Consider the following 6,074-nt stretch of genomic DNA (forward strand, 5'->3'; position numbering starts at 1 on the left):
ATAGATTTACTTAATATTTGTGCAAATTTATGAATACTTTTGTATATTGTTGAACTTTATAAGTGGAATTATACAATATAAATTATCCTGAGGCTTCTTTTTTGAACAAAACTGTAATTTCATCTATTTTTATTGGCATAAAGAATGTCATATGCCAAAATTTATTCATTTTCCTGTTGATGGACATTTGGACCTTTTGCTCTTCTAAATGGGTTTGCTGTGAACATTCTTGTATGTGTATCCTGGCATACATATACACAAGTTTTTCTAGGATTCATACCTAGGAATGGAATTTCTGGGACATATAGTATATACCCCTTTGCATCCTTGAATATTACAAATTGTTGGTAAAGTGGTTATGCTATTTGATAAACCCATCACAAGTGTAAACATTCTTGTTAGACTTTTAAATTTGGGGATGTGAAATGGTATCTGACATTTGATTTGATTTGATTTCTATTTATTTACTGGTGCTGCACAGCTTGTGGGACCCTAATTCCCTGACCAGGAATTGAACCTGGGCCACGGCAGTGAAAGCACTGAGTCCCAATCACTGGACCACCAGGGAATTCCCAGCATCTGATATTTTAAATTACGTTACCAGATTACTGATGAAGTCAACCATCTTTTCATTTGTTTCTTGACCATTCTGGTTTATTTCTCAGTGAAATGCCCATTTAATGTTTTGCCCAGTTTTCTTTTGGATTGTTTATCTCATTTATTTATAGTAGTCCTTTATAATTCTGAGATAATAAGCCTATCTCCAAAATTGTGGTTTGTCTTTTCACTTTCTTTATGTCCTTTCCTCCTCCTCTAGCTGCTTTTGAAAAATTTTTGTCACTGATTTCCAGCAATTTGATTATGATGTGTCTTAATGTGGTTTTCTTTTTCTTCCTTTTTTTTAAAAAAAACTTAGATATAATTTATATGCCGTACAATTCACTCATTTAAGGTGTACATTTTTCAACTTTCAGTATTTTCATAGGGTTGTACATCTATCACCATAATCAATTCTAAAACATTTCAATACCTAAAAAAGAAACCTCATACCCCTTAGTCATCACCTTCAATCCTTCCATCCCCTGGCCCTAGGCAATTACTAATCTGCTTTCTGTCTCTCTATACTTGCCTATTCTAGGAATTTCATATAAATGGAGCCATACAAGATGTAGGTTTTGTGACTGATTTTTTTTCACATAGCATAATGTTTTCAAAGGTCATCCATGCTGTAGCATGTATCAGTACTTCATTTTTTTTTATTGCCAAATAAAATTTCTTTGTATGGGTATATTATATTTTATTTATCCATTTGTTGAAAAGACTCATTTTTTCTCCATTGAATTGACTTGGCACTCTTGTAAAAAATCAACTGGCCATAGACATATGGGTTTATTTTTGGACCTTCAGTTCTATTCCGTTGATCTGTATCTAGTCTTCTGCAAGTACCACATTGTCTTGATTACTGTAGCTTTATAGTAAGTTTTGAAATTGGGAAGGGTGAGCCCTCCAACTTTGATCTTGTTTTGCAAGATTGTTTTGATAATTCCGGTTCCCTGGAATTTCCATATGAATTTTAGGAACTGCTTCTCAGTTTCTACATAGAAGTTAGCTGGGATTTTGATAGATTGTGTTGTACTTATAGATCAATTTCAGGTGTTGCTTTCTTTATTTCTAGTAACGTGTTCCTCATTTCCTTCCGAGTCCTCACTGGTAGCACCATTAATGCCCATATTCTTACTAACAGTCTAAGGCTATCTAGGCTTTTTCTATCATGTTTCTCAGAATTCTTCCAGCTTCCACCCACTGCCTGATTCCAGGGCTATTCCATGTTTTTAGGTATTTGATGTAACAGCATACCACTTCCAGGCATAAGTCTATATTAGTTTTCTATTGCTGCCATAACAAATTCACATAAACCTAGTGGCTTAAAACATTTATTACCTCACATTTCTATAGGTCACAAGTCTGGGCTGACCCTTCAATAGCTCTTTAGCATTATCTCTCACCAGTCTTTGTGTATTTTAGGCTTTAGTGATAACAAGCTGCTGGTAGTTCCCTGTAGATATCATGTCATTTACATATCTCTGCACTTCTTATGGTGTTCCCTTTACCTAATTATTAGTGTGGGCTGTTGTAACAGATTACCATAGACTGGGTGGCTTAAACAGTAAACATTTATTTTTCACAGTTCTGGAGGCTGGAGGTCCAAGATCAAAGTGCCAGCATGGTTGTGTTTCTGATGAGGACCCTCTTCTTGGTTATGTCCTCACATAGCCTCTCCTTAGTATTTGTACCCAGAGTGTGACTTGTGGTCTCATTATCCCCTTATAATTTTTTGATAATCCCATCATAAGTACTCTACCCTCATGACCCCATTGAAACCTAATTCTTTACCCAAAACCCCACCTCCAAATATCACATTTGGGGGTTAGGCCTTCAACATAGGAATTTTGGGAGGACACAGACATTCAGTCCATAGCATTCTGCCCCTACCCCCCCTCAAATTCATATCCTTCTCACATGCAAAATACATTTATTCAATCCCAACAGCTCCAAAAGTCTTAACCTATTTTAGCATCAACTCTAAAGTCCAGAATCTTATCTAAATATCATCTAGATCAGCTATGGGTGAGACCTAAAGTATGATTCAGCCTGAGGCAAAATTCTTTTCCAGCTATGAGCCTATGAAACCAACTAGTTATGTGTCCCCAAACTACCATGGTGGGACAGATATAAGATATACTTTCCCATCCCAAAAGGGAGAAGTAAGAAAGAAGGAAGGGATGGTGGGTCTCAAGTAAGTCCATAACCTAGCAAAGCATACTCCATTAGACCTTAAGGTTTGCGAATAATCTTCTTTGGCTGGATGTTGTTATCTTCTGGACCTAATGGGGCAATAGTCCTGACTCTGCAGCTGTGCCAGGCTGGGGTCGTGTCCCTACCACTCTGGGTGGGCCTCACCCACACAGCTCTGTTAGGCAGTGGTCCCACCCTTTGAAACCTAGGTTGGGGCAGCCTTGCCCTCTCTGGGCCCATGTACTCTGGGTCTGTGGTGGGAATGGCAGCCTGATAATCTCTGAATCTTCTTGAAGTGTCGTTCTTTCTCTTGTCTTGAAGAATAGTGTATGATCACAACCGAATAACTCTATGGTCAGGTCCTGTAGGCTCTGAGAAGTCTGACAGCCTGCCTTCATTTTGTCCCATCTCTTCCCCCTTCAGTTCAAACTGGCAGTGTTCCTGCTGGGGTGGCTGATTAGGTCAGGTCCATGGTTCACACCCATACTAATCTCCTTATCAGTCAGTCAGTCAGACACAGTGTTCTCTCTCAACATATTTCTCATTTTTTTGCAAGATGGATAAGCTGAGACTCTTCCCAATCTTTAAGTTCTTGGTTCCTTTTTGCTTAACAATTTTTTCTTCAATTCCTTTTTCTCTTTTCACGTTTTACTATAAGCCATCAGGAGTAACCAATCAGCTCCTTCAAAACTTTGCTTAGAAATCTTTTCAGCTAAATATCCAATTTCATCACTTGCAAATTCTACCTTCTGCAAAACACAGAAACATGAACACAATTCAGCCAAGTTCTTTGTCACTTTATAACAAGGATTGCCTTTCTCCATGGCCCAATAGTGAGTTCTTCATCTCCATCTGAGATCTCATCAGAAAGTCTTTTACCATCTATATTTCTACCAGCATCCGTACATGATTACTTATGGATTTTCTAAGAAGCTAGGCGCTTTCTCTACAGCTCTTCTCTTTGCTTTCTGAGTTCTCACCAGAATCTTCTTTAAAAGTCTCTTCACAGCAATGTTGGCTTTTTCTAGCATGCACCTCAGAACTTTTCCAACCTCTGTCCATTACCCAGTTCCAAAGCCCCTTCCATATTTTTAGGTATTTGTTATAACAGCACCCCACTTCTCGGTACCAGTTTCCATCTTAGCTGGTTTGGGCTGCTTTTACAGACTACTATAGACTGGGTGGCCTAAACAACAAACAGTTATTTCTCACAGTTCCGGAGACTGGAAGTCTAAGAGATCAGGGTGCCAGAATGGTTGGCTTATTGGTGAGGGCCCTCTTCCTGGTTTTATCCTCACATAGCCTTTCCTTAGTGTGTGCATGCAGAGAGAGCGAGCTCTGGTCTCACCATCCTCTTATAAGAGCCCATCTTTGGGAGGTCTACCTTCATGACCTCATCTAAACCTAATTCTGTCCCCAAAGCCCCACCTCCAAATACCATCATATTGGGGATTAGGACTTCAATATGTGAATTTGGGGTGGGGACACAAACATTCAGTCCATAGCACCTATCATGCTCATCCCACTGTATTAGCTGATGTCTTTATTTTCTACATTAATCTATAGAGTAATCTCTTCTAGAAAATTGGATTCTGCTGCTGAGTGGAGCTAAGTGGCTCAACTCTGTGTTCCCGTAATAGCATGAGGTTCTTCAGCCTCACTTACTATGTTGTATCAGAATTGTCTTTCACATGTTGGTCATTCATGGATGTGTGGAAATTTATATCTTGTATTATCAGACTTTTGCTATTGTAAACATTGCTTTATTGCCTAACCTTGTTCGTATGTCATATAGCACATTAGTCTAGCTGCAGGATATATTCTTAAAACTGGAATTGTGAGATCAAAGGGTACACACGTTTATACTTTTGATAGATATTGTCCAATTGCTGGGATATACCAATTTATACTCTCACCAGCAATACACAAGGAATGACAGTGCCTTTCTCCAAACCCTTGACAACACCGTATGTGTTAAAATCTTGGAATCTTTACCAAGCTGATAAGTGAAAAATCTCAGCATAGTTTTAATTTACATTTCTCTTGTGATGAGAAGCATCTTTTAATAGATTTAAGAGCTATCTCTGTATTCTTCACTAAATGAACTGTGTCTGTTCATATGTTTTGCTCATTTTTCTATTGAGTTGTTGGTCTTTTCCTTACTGATCTGTAGAAGCTCTCTCTATGTTAAGGAAATTAGCCATTTGTCATGAGTCATAGAACCCTCCCTCCCCCCCACCCCGCTCCAGCTTGTTGTCTTTTAACTCTGCTTATATAGTGTGTTTTGTCATGCAGAAAATTTGATTTTGTTACATGGTTGAACTTATCAATTTCTTTTTCATGGCTTTAGGAGTTTGTGTCAAACTTAGGAAGGCTTTCCTTACCACAGGAAGTAATTTCAAGTATGTTGAAAGCTTACATTTATTGCATTCTTTGTAATTTAAAAAGTTGATAACAAGATAGAAGTTCAATAATTGGAGAATGATTGCTTTAATTGTGATATCGCTATATAATGGGTTATTATGCAACCTGTATAAATAAGGTTTAGAGGAAGTTGCTCACATGTTTACAAATGAATGTCATGGGAAGATGTTTGTGTTCAGGTTGAGACCAGAATCAAGACCGTTTCTATTCCAGATCATCTCCATGACATAAAAAAAATGGAAAGGAATTAAGTGGAAGGCAAATTAATAATTGTAATTTGGTGGTGAGATTATTTTATTATTATTATTTAAAATGTCTTCTGGTTCTTTGTCAACTTCTAAAACGAGCGTGTCTTTTTATAGTAAGGAAAAGTACCACATGGATGGCCCTGCAGTTCTGTGTGCATCGTATACTGTGTGCTTTGTAGGATCCACTTGCTTCAGCTACTTGACATTCTCCACACCCTCAGCAGCCCAGCAATGGGACAAAGAAAACCGATAATTGTTTGTCCAGAATAGAGCTAGTTTATCCAGATTTTCTTCTTTTCTTTTTCTATTGTCAGATATCAGGATCTCAGGGAACATTCTCCTTTATGTATTTCACTGTAGAATAAGTGCAGCTCAAATTACAATGGTACCCTAAAGTCAGTGTGTAATAGTGATTTTTTTAAAAAATTCTCTTTGAAATTCTTAATAGTGGTCTGTCTTTCTTTTAAAATTAAGCCTTTTTCCCCCTTTTTTGCTCTCTACACCCTCATAACACTTGGTAGAGTATTTCTTCTGGGCTCTGTTGAGTTATAATTTCCAAACAGTAAAATGCAGCCAATCTCAATGCTTGAATTTTGACAACTGTGT

This window comes from Physeter macrocephalus, chromosome 10, assembly GCF_002837175.3.
Source record: "Physeter macrocephalus isolate SW-GA chromosome 10, ASM283717v5, whole genome shotgun sequence".
Classification (NCBI taxonomy): domain Eukaryota; kingdom Metazoa; phylum Chordata; class Mammalia; order Artiodactyla; family Physeteridae; genus Physeter; species Physeter macrocephalus.